The sequence below is a fragment of the Amblyomma americanum genome, chromosome 9 (assembly GCF_052857255.1).
Source record: "Amblyomma americanum isolate KBUSLIRL-KWMA chromosome 9, ASM5285725v1, whole genome shotgun sequence".
Classification (NCBI taxonomy): Eukaryota; Metazoa; Arthropoda; class Arachnida; order Ixodida; family Ixodidae; genus Amblyomma; species Amblyomma americanum.
In genome coordinates, this window is record NC_135505.1 from 135,819,793 (window position 1) to 135,838,092 (window position 18,300).

Consider the following 18,300-nt stretch of genomic DNA (forward strand, 5'->3'; position numbering starts at 1 on the left):
GGCTCGACAAAATTTGGCTGCACCGTGCGAAAATACATGCGCTTTCGAAAGCATGCAGGCAAAGCAACCCCTCCAGTGCACGTAACCGGTCGAAAAATACAAATTTTGTCTACGCTAGGACAATGAACTGAATTCTGCTCTCTAGCCTGCATCCAACCTAACTAGGCCAAATGACAATGCACTTAACTGTCAACATATAAAAGGATAAAGAACCTATCTAAAGCTGTCGCGTCGCTCCCGCAGTAGTCAGTCCGTCTGGTTCCGGTCGCTACGTGTAGTATAAGAGCGCCGGTACATGCTTCCGCACCGCACGGCTGGAGTCACTGGATAATTTTAGAGTACCGCGAAGGTTCCACCTTGTGCTGGCAACAGCGATCGGCACGCACATGAAGCTCCCAAACTGCTTGAAACGCGCGTCGGGCGCGGCTATATGCGAGCAGAAAGTAAACGGAAATTTGAATGCAGCAACGACATTTGCATATGCTACTGCCTTAAAGGGGTTTAACTTCTACTCATAAAACAGTATAAATTGCTAACTGTATGAGGTAAGCTTGTATTGAAGCGCTGCGCGGCAGCTTTCGTGAGGACATTTACAGCCCGGCCTGCAATGAGCTCTTTCGATTAATCCTGCACCCCAGTATTATTATGTTATTTTGGTGCTGTTTGTCTCCAGGGCGTTCTTTCCTTCCTCAATTGCCATTGCCATACAAATATGCATATCAAGCAATTCCCGATGGCAGCGTAACTGCTGACGAACTCGCCACACACACACACACACACACACACACACACACACACACACACACACACACACACACACACACACACACACACACACAAACACAAACACAAACACAAACACAAACACGCACACGCACACGCACACGCACACACGTACACGCACACACACACGCGCACACGCACACATACACACACGCGCACACACACGCACACACACACACACGCGCGCACGCACATGCACGCGCACACGCAGCGCACGCACGCACACAGACACGCACACACGCACACAAACACACACACGCGCACAAACACACACACACACGCGCGCGCACACACACACACACACACACGCACGCACGCACGCGCACACGCAGCGCACGCACACACACACACACGCACGCACACGCACACACGCACGCACGCGCACACACACACACACGGAAACAAACTCGCGTGCGCATTCTCAGAATCACCTTCTATGAGCACATCTGCTTTCCGGTGTACCATGCTGATCGATGTTCAGCTGGATCACAGGAAGCCAATATTTTTATTTTTGCACCATGACTTTTTCGATGTGCAGCGAATTAGTTCCGTGTTACATGAGCATCGATGCAATGCTGTTTTGCTGTATTGAGGATCATAAAGCATCCACTGTTCCCTCGTCCAGCATCTTAGTTTACTTGATTTTTATCAATATTTTTTGGAAGGTGAAAGTCTAAAAAAGCGTGAAAATAGCTCAGAAATGATCTTCCGAGATTAATTACTACCCCGTGCGGGAGAGGCGACATAAGCATGCTCCCGTGTCTGGCTCAATAGTGTCTCACAATGCGAACTTGCTTGGTGGATTAAACTTTAACTAGGAAACGAAAGATGAAAGGCAAATTCTGAAGGTCCCGCATGGCAGTTCCAATAACGGGCAGTCATAATTAGCCTGGTTGTGAAATACATACTCAAGATTTATTTCTAGACTTTCCAGCAGGAAATCCAGCAACTTGGGCGCTTAATGAAGAAACGCCCAGGAAGAACACAGTGTAAATGTAGCCAAACCCAAAGAGTTACACGACGGAACTTTATTCTTTCATTGTACAGAAGCCGGAGACAATATTTAAACATATTCATTGCTACTCTCTTATCACAGACATACACAAAACCATCTACAAACATCTACATGGCATAAAACGAAAAAAAAAACGAATCATTTCTCACCAGCAGCTTTTGCATGCATGCCAATGCTTTTGGATCCACATTTTGGCTGCTGGGGCAATTTTCATGAAAATTCCTCGTTTTTCTTGCGCAGTGGAAATCGCAGCCTGCACAACAGGAACTCATGCACGGTTTTCCTCTAATGCACGGTGACTCTAATGTCCAGTTTAATGTTCAGACGTCCGCAGCGTGCGACAGATGGCGCGACTTGACAGCCGTGCGTGATTATCCAGTGACTCTACTGGACAATAAAAACGAGCGCCATCTGTTGCCCGCCAGTAGCGATCACCGCGTGACTCAATGACAATATTTCAAACTTGGTTATTATTATGGCCGGAGTGCATGTTGTTGGGCGAGTCGGTCGTACATCCTTGAGTAAAGGTACTGCGCAAAATAATACAAACATGGACGAGAAGGGCACAAGGACTGCGCCTGTCCTTGTGCCCTTCTCGTCCATGTTTGTATTATTTTGCGCAGTACATTTACTCAACAGTTATGGCCGGCTACTCCTCCTCGATTGCAAAATATGAGATAGAAGAGGCTTTCATTGCTCATGACAGCTATTTCCGACGGGCACAGAAAATCAATGGGACTTTCCGAAAATTCGAAATTCCGGCGCTGATTTTGAGACGACCGCCACGCGGCCTTATTGGCAGCCTTGCAAACTATAAGTTTTTGTTCAGATATCCTGGCCTTGGCCAATACCACCTAGGTGGTATTGCCTTGGCACACTTAGAACAAACCCCAACTATTATGTTCTTAGAAAAAATCGGTTTATAGCACTTTCCCGTTATGTTGACGTTTCTTCTGTAGCAAAACTAATTTGTTGCCGAGAAACAAGGATTTAAAAAAAAAAATTAGCTCCACTCAGTTCAAACTTGTGTCGTCCATGCTTTCAACGACTCCGTGATCACCAACTGAAAGTGAATGGCGCTGTTACTAAGCCTCAAGGATCCGCATGTTATGAAATTGTCTAGACGCAACGCAGTGTGCCTGTGAAAACTCTCGGCGGTAGCGACACCTATATTTCATTTTTTACCCCTTATAGCTTTTAAAAGCTCTGTTTTCAGGAAAAGTTGCATCTTTATCGCAACAACGTGGTAATCTATCCATCGAGGTCTAGTTCACGCTGTCGCCAATGTTTCTTAAGCACAAAATGGCTTCAACACCATTCACGATTTACTTAGCAGTGGTTGAGAAGTTCTCTGTGCGCACTCATGACTGGACCATACTTTATTCTGCTTATTATGGACGTCTCCTTACTACTGGAACAAGACATGCATGCCGTTAGAATAAAGGGGTACTCTCGGTTTCCCTCCTCTTTCACCATTAAACAGGTGTATATGCTCACCGTTGCTATGTATAGTGTAGCTACCCATTGAAGGACAGTACAAATAACTCTAACAAATATGTGCAAAAGAAATTAAGATAGAGTGCAAATTAACATATATTTTGCACTGGAGGGAAAAGCACATCTCTTGCGTGATCCCAGCGCAAGGTGACAGGCTGAATAATTGTCTCTTGTGTAGCTACAAATGTTGTAAACCTTATCGATGACCACTGTACAGCTTTCCAACAATTAGAAAGTTCGGAGGCTACACAGGCCACAACTGAAAAAAAAAACGGTTCCGGGGAAATAAGATGGCGCAGTGTCTGTCTCGCATATCTTGGTGGACACCCGATCCGCGCCGTAAGGAAGGGATGAAGGAGGGAGTGAAGGAAGTAAGGAAGAAAGAGATGCCGTTGTGGACGTCACCGGAATAATTTCAACAACCTGATGATCTTAAACGTGCACTGACATCGCACAGCACATGTGCACCTCTTTGCGTTTCACGTCCATCGAAACACTGCCGCCATGATCGGGTTCGAACCCGGGTACTCCGGACCAGTAGCCGAGTGCCCTAACCATTGAACCACCGCGGCGGGTGACCACAGGCTCCCAGAGCTGGTCACAATGTCAGAGTGGTCTCCTTACAGTCATGGCTCTCCAAAGAGGCAATCCTATCTCTAACCATACTGTCAAGGTTTCTGACAACGACTGCGATAATAAGGAGCCTTACTATCAAGGTTTCTGACAATGAGCCTGATAGTAAGGCTAGAGATAGCCTCCTTGGAAAGCGATGACTGTAAGGAGACCATCCAGGCAGTTTTATCTGATCAGTAAACAAAATCTGACAAAGATCAGTCAGAGGGTCAACCTCCGATGCCGTCAGCAGAATGTTTAGAGAATTAGGAGCCTCCAGACGAGCCTGAAGTGGGTTGGCAGAAGTCTGTAGATCCTGGGTACCGAAGACGTTTTGGGCACCGAGAGCCGAAAGTTTTTGGCGTCGAGGGTGCCGTTCGCCTCATTCCGATCTCAAAACATCCGAGGGCGCATCCAAGCAAATTTGCATCCGTATAAGTTCTCATCATGTACTACGAGCCACCACCACCAAAGAAACCGGACGAAGCCGTCAGTGGCCTTCAAAGCACGTCCAGAAAGAGGGGACGCCCAGCGCCGGCCGTATGTTTGCTACCTAGTCCTGCGCAGCAGGAACCCGTACACGAACAGCTGCAAGCTGTCCCGCAAGGCACGAAGTCGACCACTCGCGCAGCCAGTCGGAGACAACGTCGCTCATCGAAGAAGAAACAGGATACAGTCCCGCAGAGACCTGTGTGGTCAAACCCGCAGGCATGGTCCATGCCGTGGGAAGCCGTGGCAAGACCCAGCATTGAGGGACCGGACGTGCCTCCTCAAAGCACTCCCGATTTTCAAGTAGGATCACTGGTGGAAACGAGTCCGTTGACAGCAGGACCGCCGGTTTCGCCATTGACGATGCCACAGCACGCAGGGCAGACGCTGGCGCCTCCGGCGTTCTACTTCCGTGACCTGCCCAGAAATGACCGCCGTTCCGAAGCTCAAGCGTTTGTCGAAGATGTGTGGCCGATTTGAATTCACACAGCTCGAAAAACCGCCGCACCGCCGAAAAGAACCGATGCGCGAAACTCGTTGCTCTGATGTGTGCCTAGAGTGGTTGAGAGATCTGGACTTGCGGAAGGGTCAGAGAAAAATGGCTGACAAAACCATGCGTGTATTGGGCATCGCAGATCAAGTTTGCGCTTGTCCGGTTCTACTAAAGTGCTGGGAATTAAGGAAGTGCGTTTTGTGAAATTTTCTTAACAAATAATGTACATTTCCACTAAGGGCTTTCTGTGGAAGTCTCCATGCTGTTGTGTGCACGTGACGTGAGCACAGTGGAAGCGGCAGCGGAACCGGTTTGTCATAGCCCGGAGAGGAGGCGTTTCGTCATCTCTCTCGACTGATGGAAAGATCTGATGAGACGACGGCTGACAAGTGAACCTTTAGCATCTGTACACGTGACAAGGTATGAAAAAAGCTGGTACTGGCAAGCAGGAACGACTGAACTGTATATCTCCGTTATCGACGGCCGCAAAATCAACAGACTGAAGCCTTACGTGCGGTTGTGTCTTTCAAGCAGTAAAAGGAGCATTACCATATATTGATTGGATATGTTTTACTGGAGCTTTATTTCAGCTGAAGCTATGTAAACAGCTCACAGTTGTGAACTATTTGTACGCTGTTTCTGCAGTTAGAAAACTCTCTATGACCTCTGTGAGCTATATTTTTTTTCCTGCGGTTAAATTGTACTTTGGTCATTCATGGCTGCTAGCGCTGGTATGCAAAGTCACGAAGGAGACTAGGTGTCACTTTATACTAATTATTACTTAATAGTGTGCTAGGTTTTCGGGAAAATGATTTTTACACGAGAAACGACTGCATGCGCTTTGTCCTACGAACTTGTCTAATCTTTTCCGGTGTAGGGTTTTTCGTGAACACTTGCCTCACGATGAAATTTAATGCTGAAGTTACTATGTTTGAGAATAGAACGCATGCTGTAGCAGCCACGCTAAATAAAAATTTCCCACTTTGTCGAGATTGTTGACTTTAACGTGGCAATTTGGGCTTGTTGCTATGACTCAAACTGAAAATATATAGCGCATCACAAGGTGAAGAAGAGTCATGAGATGCAGCATGTGTAGGTCGCTCACAAGGTATGTGCGCAGAAGGTAAGGCGCAGATGTGGCACAGGAACCATGGCACACAAAGTAGGGTCAGAGCTCTTACGTGTACAGTTAGCCTTCCAGTCTCAGCAGAACTGGTCTTATGTAAAAAAATGAGTTCACTGAACAATCACATCCAATTATTTCTCTATAGCATGCTCTTAAAGCGAAGAAATTGCAATCGCATCTCAATAACCAACCCTTTGTTTAAAACTTTATGTGTGAAAGCATTTGAGGCAAGAAGGCATGCACACTTGCACACACCATTATGTTTTTTGTATGTATTTCTCGATGTATTTGCAGGAACTGCTGCACCTCTCTTCACAATTAGCAACGTTGTTTTTTTATTATTTATGGTGTCTTTCCTAACACTTATCTTCTCGTACTTACCATACTTAAAACTCTATGATAAAAATCTCTTAGACGATCATCATTGATTGACTGAATGCGTCAGCAGTAGACGACAAGGCCTGCTCTGCTGCTTCTGATTAAGTTTTCTTATATATCTGGCCATGTTCTTTCGTTGTATCCACTGTGGTTTCCTACGATTAGAGCTGGCACATATTTCCTTCGTGGTCTCTTATGCTTCACTATCATGCCAAGGACGACACTATCAGGGCTGGGCATGATTCTTGAAAGAAGTATCTTCGATACCGATGCCCTCAAAAATTGTATTTCCGGTACCGATACAAGATACGAAACCAAAATTGACTTCCAATATGGATACTCGATACTGTATCGTCGATACACCACTGAAGTCGCCAATAGTGATAAAGCTGATTACTTGATTTGGTAAGTTAGGAAATTCGCCGATGGTTTCTGGAATTTTTAGTGCATTTGATATAACGCACTGTATTTGAAAGAGTTTAAACGAATCCGGCCGCACGGATTTCTTTATGCTACAATTTCTTTAAGCTCCCCTGCCAGCTCAACTGGTTTCATTGAAGCTTTTGCTTTGGAATGCAGCCTTGGTGGTGTTAAAACGACCACTTCTATAAGCAGCTTAGCGAAATCTTTTTTTAAAGCTAATGATCTTCATGCAAACCGGTCTCTGAGAATTTCACTACACACGAATAAATTTCTAACTTTTTTTCTGATGCTTTATATGCGTATAGTGTATACGTTTGAAGTACATGGCGTATCTTGCATTCCTGTTATTGATGGCTTCGATTCCTGAATGGAAGGTTGCGAGCCACTGTAAATTTCAGTTCATTTTTTTTACCTGATAGGTCTCCACTGGGGGTATTATATAAGATGCGGGGTAATCATCATCATGGTCAGCCTAACAACGCCCACTGCTGGGCAAAGGCCTCTCCCATGTGTCTACAATTAACCCCGTCCTTTGCCAGTTGCGGCCACAGCATCCCCGCAAACTTCTTAATCTCATCCGCCCACCCAAGTTTCTGCCGCCCCCTGCTACGCTTACTTTCTCTTGGAATCCACTCCGTTACCCTTAAGGACCAGCGGTTATCTTGCCTTCGCATTACATGCCCTGCCCAAGCCCATTCCTTCCTCTTGATTTCGACTAGGATGAGATTAACACGCGTTTGCTCCCTCACCCACTCTGCCTCCGCTTCCAGACTCAGCTACGTGGGATAATATGAAGGAAAAAAAAACAAAGTAGCTTTTATGAGAAATTAGCGGCGACACTTTCGGGCCCAGTAGGATAAGTGATAGTTGTGATGTGATCGAGAAGGTCGTTTCAACCGGCTTATGTCCTAGGAAAGAATTGCACCGTAAGCGTGTTGTTGAGGGAGCGTGGGCGTGAAACTTGCAGTGTGTTCGGTTCGGCAGGATGTGTGGCTAGTGGGTGCGCTGATTTCGCACTCCTGATAAAATGCGGAACTGCAGAACTTGCGACAAAACCCGAGACTAGCAGTGCGGCTATGGAATTAAAGATTGTGGTGTTAGATATGAAATGTTTGCAGTTGGCCAGCAACAGAAATGCTGGAACCTAGGGTCCTTTTTTTAAACTACCTCGTCAGCTTTAGTGAGATATACTATTGCGATGAAAAGTTTACCGGGTGGAACCTTGTTAAAAAAAAGTTTATTCCGACAAGGGAGCGCAATCCATTCGCCTGCAAGGTGTCATTTATGAAGGAATGTGCATGCTCTATCCATTGAAAACAATACCCCGCGACTGGTTCGCGAGGCAGAGCTGCAATAAATATTTTTCTGTGAGCATGCGTCTCGTAAACTTCTGACTGTGATTTGAAGGGTCTTTGTTTCGTTCGAACAGGACCAATAAAGGTTTACCGGCGTAATGATGGACTGTCAAATAAAACTAACGTACGTACAGGATACATAAACCCTCTGTGTCACATAAAGCAATGCTCTCAGCCTCCTTGCTAAAATAAACCTGGTTAAAGACGTTTTTTTCGAGTAAGCAAAGCCTGCTGGCCGAACAAGCGTCGAGTAAGCAAGCAGTACACTCTGTTGACGGGCATAATAAAGGGGCCGCTTTGAAAATAAAAGAACTAGTGCTTTATTGTATTTCATTTCAACGGAGGGATGTCACGTCTTCTCGGCGCACGAGGCCAGTCAATTAAATGTCAGTTGAAGTTCTCAAGAAACTATTAAGAATCCTTAAATGTAGAGCGAGGTTCCTGACGGCGTAATGGTGGTGGCTTCTGCAGTTCTGCTTGGGGTACTGGGAACTTTAAAGAAGCTCACCGCGATGCCATTCCGACTTGCTTGATTTTCAAGGCTTGCTCCTTGTAGAAGAGCATGTTCCTGCGTATCCGCACGAAAACAGTTCTAGCTCGGTTGACTTCTGAAGAAAGATTGCGTTTAGAGACACTGATAAATACCAGCTGGCGATGGCGACCGAGCCAGAAGTTGTGAGGAGCGCTGCGTGTCGGTTTCTCCAGTGAATCCGTGACGTCGGTGGTTACGTTTCCGGGACTTTCCTTAACTTTGTGATCTGTATCAAGGGTGGTAGAATTTGTCGAGCTCGGTCTGCTGTTGGTACGCGAGCATCGAGCTGGTGTCGAGAGGTGTGTGGGTCTTCATCCAGACAAATCCTCGGTTCAAGCTGGAGATCAAGCTGCAGAAAGTTTCACAACTCTACTGACCATTCACGCACTGCTTGAAGCGATTCACGGATCAGCGATCGCAGGCTAGACATGTTTTGTGCCGGAAGTGGCGAAGCCTCTTGGGTTGTAGGCATCTGGGGATTCATTGGCTGCATTGCTGACCTTTCCGAAGATTCCATCGCTTGTATCCGGTCGCCTTCGAAAGGTGGAATCCTTGCTTTCGCTCTGAGTGCTGCTGCAGACCGGGAATTAATCGGAGGTTGGGTTTCCAATCCGGTTGATTGCTGCCCTGGAAGGGGGTGTGGATTATGGATAGGCGTCATATGTTCACCCGGGTGCAAGACCCTGGGGGACTCTTGCGCATGTCTCTTAGGATGAGAGTTACCACTTGAGTATGACATTCGTTTTGTCCTTGCGAACCGAGACGGCTCCAATACGTGCAATGGTTGCTGAAATGAAGCCAGGTAACTTTGCATGGCGATGTTTTGTGTTTGCCGCGGAACGTCAGGAGTGAAATCCGGCACTGCTGACTTAATCCTGACGTCGAGTCTTCCTCCTCTTCCAACCGGAGCACTACCTTCTGGGCGCCTGTCTTCCTTTGACCAAGCCTGGTGGTGTTGAAGTTCAGTGCGCCGACTTTGCATGCACAGATCATCAATACGCGATTGATAGAACCCCCTATCCGGTATCGATACTACCTGTTCTGACAGAGATTCCCCTGACGTAGATTCTGGGTTCCACTCGTCCGGCGTCGTTGAAGTTACTTCTGAGTCGTTCGGTTCCTGCATCATACTCAGTGGCGTTCTTCCCAGGAGCGCTGCCGAGTCTTGCGGCGAGGACGTGGAGAGTTGGCTGAAACCTTCGCTACCTGCCTGGGATGAACACTTCAAAAACTGCGCTCGCACGGCTTTCCTCTGGCCATCATCAGGCTCCTCTGGGCGGATTGAACGTGGCGTCCGTATTCGGGCTGAAGGCCACTCTGCGTGCGTTGCGTTCAATTCTCGGTTGTCCGCAGGTGGTCTTCGGTCGTGTCCAAGAATAGAGTTGAGTAGTTGATCTTCGTCATAATCTGGTTCTTTTAGGCGTGGGCGCATTAGCAGGCTCCTCAAGAGAGGGCAAAACACTTGCTGCTTTTCCTGGCCTGAACTCGTCGCACTTCGCCGATTGGGCTGAGGAAATGGTTGAGTGCGTGCGTTTGATACACCGGTTGAAATTCCTCTGACCTTACAAATACTCGGTGCAGTGACTGCTCGAATCATGCGCTTCCGTTGGAGAGGTTTTCGTGATGACATAGCCGGAGAGCACCCCTCACTGACGAGCTGCCTACGAGTTCCTAAAGCATTATCGCCGTACAAGAGATTCGATAATTCGGACCTGTCGCTCTTTTCAGCAGCACCGCCAACGCGGACAGTGGGCGACCGGGATGCTGACTGATCCGGATGCTGCCTTTTCAGCTGCGGGTGGGAATTTGGAACAGGTACTGCCGACGGCCTTTGGTTAGTCATGAACTCGTTGCTGTGTGCTGGCGCAGGGTTTGCGCACACTGACGAACCTGTCAATGCCTGCGATGACAGCAACTGCTGCTTGCTATTCTGCCCGGCCGGCTGTTCTGCGGATGGCGTCTGAAGACGTGCATTTTCTGTCGACGGGGCAGCATGGTTCGTTACTGGAGGACTGGTTGTCGACGGCGTCGGTGCTGAAGGTATGCGCCCGGACGCAGAATCAGCAGTTAAATACTCGCTATTGTTTGAGTTTGTATCCGGGTTATTGCCTACTTTAGGCACTGCGAGTTTGTCTTTGTTTCCGGGAAGTTGTTGAATAAACTCTTCCGTCGTAGGACTGGTAACCTTGTGCTCCGGGACGTCGCGTCTACATTTGCGGTGGCTACCTTGGTTTCCTCGGTTACCGCGTAATGCGCTCTGGTCCTCGGAGTTTGCGGGAAGTGGGCCGAACTGGCGTTCAGGCGAGGGAACTTCAGACGTAGAAACGCTTGCTTGGCTCTCGCGTGTCAGTGATGCTCTTCCAGGTCCGCCGTGGACACGATGCTCTGTCCCGCCGGCAAGTTCATTGCTCGCTTCTTGTTGCGGCTGCTGCTCGTCCCCGTCCCCTTCGGTGACAACGTCAAGGCCCGAAGCATCCATTCGCGCGGCAAATGCGAATGTTGGGTTCTCTGGTTCATTCTCGACGGGTGAAATATCGTCCAAGCTAGTCAAGCTTTTTGCCTGGAAATTTCCCATCAGAAATTGCTGGCATGAAGTGAAGCTAACGAGCAGTGCTTTGTCGAAAGAACGGAAGCAACAACTGAACGCCGATTCGTTTCTTGACCTTGTAATCATTTGATTTTGAGTTCATATTTATTTTTTGTTTTGTTTTTGAGGGTGTCAAGGCACTTTTTGTTAGTTCTATGACGAAGCTTTAAGCGTCTCGCTCGAGTGCCATATTAACCCTTAGTCATTAATCCAGCAGAGAATGATCGGGACAACGGTGTTCTCAATCTCAAAATCAAGTACACATGTGCTTCGGGCAGTACGATGAGACAGTAATTATCTTGCAGGCCTGGCTTTATGGTGTAGAACGCCACCCGAAACGAAAAAAAAAACTTAGACGAATTTCTAGATGCCAGCAATCTGGCGAGAATATTTTTCGCGAACAGAAGACAGTCGCATGTGACCTGCCAAAAAGAGGCGTTTCAATATTTCTTATCCCTGGACATGAACAAAAAAAAATGAAGAGCACGTATCAGCAGAATCGGGTGACAAGGGGCAGTTTTCAAGAACACGCGTGTACGTGATAGGCAACGTGTGTCGTGTGGCTGCTAAAGTTTAGTAGAGCAACACTAGTTAAGAACTGAACTGTAGACGTGACTTGCATGTTGCATGACGGGAGTCATGTGGCAGCCCCGGTCATAGCTTACCCAGCCCCGGTTTGAGCAGGCGGCAGTAAAGGGATTCGTTAAACGCACGAGTTTTTGATGTACTCTAGGGCCTGTGTTCTGGAACTGCCCACAAAGGGAAGTGTCTGGATCGGCTTCGCTTCTACAGGAAGCGTTATTTAGCCCAAGAAATGGCAAACGCCGCGCACGCCATGGCCTCGTATCGTATATTAGTTTCCTAGATGTTGCGACCGCGTTTAAATCTAATGCAGTCGCCTGTTGTAGTTTTGGACCACCGTAACGTAAGTTTCCCGTTTATTGAGTAACGCACACAATAATAATGAATATAATAAAATCAGTACAAAACGAGGTCCCATAGTACACGACTGTCGGCAGGACCTCCTAGAGCAAAGCACGTGGGGTAAAATCGCAAACAATGGAAGGCAGTGTATTAATTAGCATGAATATACAACCTAGAAGTCGTAAATATTTTTAGGACAAGTTTTGCAATCACTTATGGGCTAAATTTATTGACTCAACGGAAAGTGGTTTAATTCCAGAATACGTAACGGCAAATACGGGTCAGCTGGCGTTAGGCAGCAGTCATTTCCGCAAGTGCAGCTCCAGCCAATCGGCGGAGACTGAAATGGATATGCACTTGGTGGACACCTGCATACCTAGGCCTACGGGTCCCAAGTACCTGCATGGCAAGTGCAGAACATATAGCCTCCTCTGAAACCAGCAGAAGCGCGCTCGGCTGAGATCGAGAAGGAACGTAACTGTGCTATTGCTACAATGCGAGGACGGCAACATTAACTATGCATCCACTCCCAAGTATTTCACGTGGTTGTCAAGTAATAACTCAGATAGTGCATTTCTTCATCGTTTCAGACTTATAACTCAGAACGTCAACATTTCGCACTGAGAGGCAGATATGTGTGTGTCGGGACGAGACAACTAAAGCACGCGAACTCTTAGGCAAAGATCTTGGCATGGACTTATACTCTTATGCATAAGCAACACAGCGCTCGTTGCTTGTGAAAACAAAAGACAAAAAAAACACGAGAATTGCCGTTCTGCAGAGCATGATGTTGAGCAGGACAGTGAGACACGCGATAAGAGGGGCATCGGGCTGCTTGCGAACTTTCGAAAGGAAAACGGGAACGGGGCAGAAACGCAAGATTGTACTCGACGCATCGAATACACGAATGACCGAGACGCGTGCTACCTTTGAGTGACACGAAGCTGTGTCACAGAGGTTGTACCAGAACGTTGATGCTCTGTAATCTGCACATACCGATACTACTGGGAGCTGCCATGGCGCTGAAGTTCTCCTGATAACACAGTTGGGAATGCCTATCAAATGCTCGAATGGTCTGCCTAAAAATATTGCGAAATGATAGCCCGCAACATCGAGAAACTGGCCGTTAAACAGTGAAGAACATTACAAACGATCGAGCAGTCCATTTATTATCGACATACATCAAAGGCACTTCTTACGAACGGCTACAAAATGAGGGGCGAACTCTATGCGTCAGAACCTTAAAATTTGCACTGCAATGGCGCCGCTATTTGATGTGTACCACTGCATCTGTACACATCAAATACCCATCATAATTTCGCCATCGAATTCTGAGAGTGCATGCGGCCACAGCAGTGTCCACAATGAAAGAACGGACGTCCGCCCGGGACTTCCCGCCATCGCAGGGCGCGAGTGACACGCGCGTGAAAAACAGAGTTCGCTTGCAAGTCCAGGGTTGTCAACGAACTAGCGCGAAAGGCAACTATGATCGTGAGGGCTACTGAGGCTGCTTCGTCAAACTCCTTGTCACCAGCGGCTTGTGGAAGGCGCCGGAAGAAACGTGATACGCTCCATAACACCTGTGGGTTGCTTTGCACTCGCTTGCAGTCGCGTTCGGCCACCAGACTGCGCCAAGCACCGCCCCAGCAGCGCCGTCACCTCCCAGACGATCTGGTGGCCCAGCATTCCGAGGTGGGTATAACTGCCAGCAGAAATGTCGTCGAAGGAGATAGGAGGCATGCCGAAAATTTGAGGGAAGACGGCGGTATTTGCGCCCATGTTCGCCTGTAGTTTCGGTCCATGTTCGCATGTAGTTCGTGCCATGTTAATACTTGGTTTTGGGGGAAAGGAAATGGCGCAGTATCTGTCTCATATATCGTTGGACACCTGAACCACGCCGTAAGGGAAGGGATAAAGGAGGGAGTGAAAGAAAAAAGAGGTGCCGTAGTGGAGGGCTCCGGAATAATTTCGACCACCTGGGCATCTTAACGTGCACTGACATCGCACAGCACACGGGCGCCTTAGCATTTTGCCTCCATAAAAACGCAGCCGCCGCAAAACGCTAAGGCGCCCGTGTGCTGTGCGATGTCAGTGCACGTTAAAGATCCCCAGGTGGTTGAAATTATTCCGGAGCCCTCCACTACGGCAGCTCTTTCTTATTACACTCCCTCCTTTATCCCTTCCGTGCCATGTTCGCAAGGCTCGAACTGAATCTGTTGTTGTTTATGTCTTCCTTGAAGAGGCTTTCATTGCTAGACTTCATCATGCGCAGTTCGCGCACTTTGGACAGCATGGAGCTCCTATCCCCATCACTTAGGCAGTTTCAGTGTCTGGCGCCCTCATGCTGAATGGCTGCCAGGAGCACCGACAAGTAGTCGCCTACTGAGCGGGCACTAGTCGGCGACGAGATGGTTAGGATCTTTGTCAGAACTTGCAGCCTAAGGTGCTTGAATGCGGTCACAGTGTTCGATGGCAAAATCTGTAAACCAAAGCTGGCTCGTGCTTCGAAGCTGAGATCATAAAGTTGAGCCTTAGGAAGTTGACCGCCAGCAATGCCACAGTGTATAGCGTTGTAACTGGTGTCATCTCTTGCAGAAGAATAGGCGTGAGGTCGTTACGTGCATCGGTGAAGCCCCTTGCTGTGCTGTTGGATCCAGCTGGTATCTTCACCTCGCCTTGAAGCTTATTCCCTGTAACCGTTTCATGGGCGGAATGGCGACGGACTCGTCTTCTCAAGTCGGTCTCAGAGGTTGGCGAAAACTTCCCAGACACGACGCGAAAGCAATATCTTCTGATCACTGCCACTCTGGCCATGTCGATCTGTCTTCGGTAGCCGCTCTTGCATGGAAGGAGGCCTTTCTGTCTATCTCAAAATAGATCTTTTTCTGTCTTGTGCTAACCGTCTTAAAAAGGGCGTGAACCAGGTAAATGTAGCGCAGTCGAAGCAGTTTGATAAAACCTAGTCCTAGACGATGCTGAGCCAGGTTCTTCTGCCTGCATCAGAAACCTACGGAAAATGACGCCAGAATTCCCGTTACGTTCCAAGATAGCCCACCTCTGTTTAGACAGAGGTGAGCCCACCGACTATGCGCCGCAGCACTCAAGCTGTTTGTGTGAAGTCTGTATATACAAGATGACGGGTCGGCAGTTGCAGTACTGAGGCGGCCTGTTAAAGTAAGCGCACCATCATAAAGAGCGACGAGCTTTGCTATCACAGAGGGAAGCGGCGCCTCTGTAGTTAACAACACGTCTGGCGCAGATCAGCAAGCGCTGGACGAACGAGACTGGTGTGTAAAACATCGTCTTTCGTGCTTGCGTCCACGTAAGCTTGAGGCGCGCCTACAGAGTCTGCTGGGAGAGGGGGCTTTGCGTCTGCCACTGAACGGTGAACGTTGCGCATGAGGCTTAGCTGTTGTCTGCGTGTGACCTGCCAAGGACGCTGCCAAGGAGCGGCTTCCGAAGGTGTTGCATGAAGGAGCGGATAAGTGGGGTCAAAGTAATGCGCCAGTGCAGATCGTGCTAGGGTTAATTGAAGTTTCAGGCAGCGCGCACTCCGACGCTGCTCCACGAGCTCATAAATTATATTCAGCTGAGCTTCCGCTTGTAGCATGAAAATAGGGGTCAAGCGAAGAAGGCCATTAATAACCGCATGGCCTCTCCGTTGGCTGTTTCCAAGCGGCGCCAATTTTAGATCAAGGCGTGGGAAACGTGCTTGATAAGCAAGCCGAGGCACTAACGCAGAGCGTGATAACGTTCGAGTCATATTGGAGCATGCGCCCCTTGCTTTCTGAGAAATGCGGCGAAATAGATGCAGCGTACTAGCGGCACTCTGTAGAGCAGGTCGAACCCACTGCGCTGCTAAGACAGGTTTCCAGTTCGACACCTAGCATCCGCACCGACGAGGCTCTAGTGAGGAGTTGGCCGTTTAACGACGGCTCTATAGGTCTTTGCAAAAATCGGTGCCTACACAACTGGTTTGTGATAGACATAATGTTTGTCATTTTAACCGACAGCGCCAGGCTATAGTCTTTGTGCAACGATTGGCTGGCAGGATTTGAAAGACACTAACGCAGCATTTTGATTACCTAGCAGGATTCTCACTCGCGTTGTTTTTTTCAGTCATATGGTCAACCTTCAGCGCCTGTGAACAGTGACTCACTAGATTCATTACTGCAATATGATACGTGAAAATCTAATGAACAGCGTGAATATCCCTGACCAGGGAGTTATTCTAAGCCATACTAGAATTGAACAAAGTTTATCGTGCCTAAATAAACAGGCGCTCGTTACGTCAAGAGAAGAGGGCATGTGTATGTGTGTGTGTGTGGGGGGGGGGGGGGGGGGTAGGCTGGAAACAACTGCATAAATGGCTTGAATTAATGAATTTTGAAATTGAAGGAATCCTCCTGATCTGTTACAGGTCTCGTCCGCAGCTTATAAAGGCATTAAAAAACTCCCAACCATGGCTGTCTCCTCAATGACAAAAAGGTAGTAGCCATAGCTGTGCTGCCCTCCCCTCCCCCCCCCCCACCCCAGCCGAATTATCACAGGCAGGTAATCATAGATGTCAGCTGTGATAATTAACAAGAGCACAGGGGCCATATTGACGACACGACCCTCTCCCTGGACCTGCTGACACTTCTCACATATTACTGGGCGCAAGTACCGATGCTTCCAGGGATAAAAAGAAAGGCACAAATTTCGAAACTGTGATGTCTCCATAAATTCGCACTTCATGGTTAGCGTGAAGAGGACACGCAAAAAAAGGGGGAGGAAAAAGGAAGAACGGGTATTTCAGGAAACACTAACGCACCTCCGGGAAACCAGCCGGCTTGAAAGCGAATAAATAAGCTAAAAAAACTGAAGGAACCAACGATTTTAATGCGAGGGTCGCTGAATTTCAGCCGGCGCCAGCCTGCGGCTCCCAATGAGCCTCATCTCGACGGAAACACGCCACAGGTGGTCACGTGGTGCGCACGTGATTGATCCACACCAGTTGCGGCGTCGTGGGGAGATAGGGAGCTTCCCCTTTCTTGGCATAGACCGTCCCTAAAGAGACCCGCTCTTTCCCTTCTCGCTAGGCCTGTTTATCGCTTTCCAACGCGTGGGCTTCCTTCATTTTTTCTTCTCCCCAACATTGCCGTTTTGAGCCCGATTATGCCGGGTTGTCCCCTATCTCTGGCGCTGCGCTCCCTAGACTCCACTCAACCTCCGGATGCTTTATTGTTCTTTTTAACGCGCCACCCAGCGAGATGCCACCATCATCGATCTTCGCGCCTCCCACGCAAGCACCTGATTTATCTCGTTGTGTGGAGTGGCCGCCCTTTGGGAAGAATTACGTGTGCTGGTCATATTTTTGAATGTTTCTTTCAGACTCATTCCTTTTCTCTTTTACTATCGGCAGTTACTCGGTGACGTCAGGACTGACCGCCAGCACATGTTATCAGTAGCCGAGTGTGTTATCAGGTTAAGTGATCGATAATTAGCCGCACAGTTTTCTCACAATTTTCTACCCACACCTGACCAAATATTTGTTCACCGCCTAAGGTTCCTAGAAAGTTTTTCATCTTTTCTTTGCAGCTGTGCGGCTACGCTGACAGTGCCTGTTCACGGTTAATTACGCCATCAATTAAAATCTGTTGTACTTTCAAAAATTCCTCTAAAATTATACGAGACACTTAAGATTCGCCTGAAGGGCATGACGTTATAGCGTATTGGGTTAATACCCATATACGCAGAAAGTCATTCTGTACTTCACATTCGCAGCCGCGGTGGCTGAGTGGTTATGGCGCTCGGCTGCTGGCCCAAAAGACGCGGGTTCGATCCCCGCCGCGGCGGTCGAATTTCGATGGAGGCGAAATTCCAGAGGCCCGTGTGCTGTGCGATGTCAGTGCACGTTAAAGAACCCCAGGTGGTCGAAATTCCCGGAGCCCTTCACTACGGCGTCTCTCATAGCCTGAGTCGCTTTGGGACGTTAAACCCCCATAAACCAAACCAAACCATACTTCACATTCATAGATTCCTAGGTGTCCTCATACCCCTCCCGGCGCAGTGGCGCCGTGGTTAAGCGATGCGCCACTGCCCTG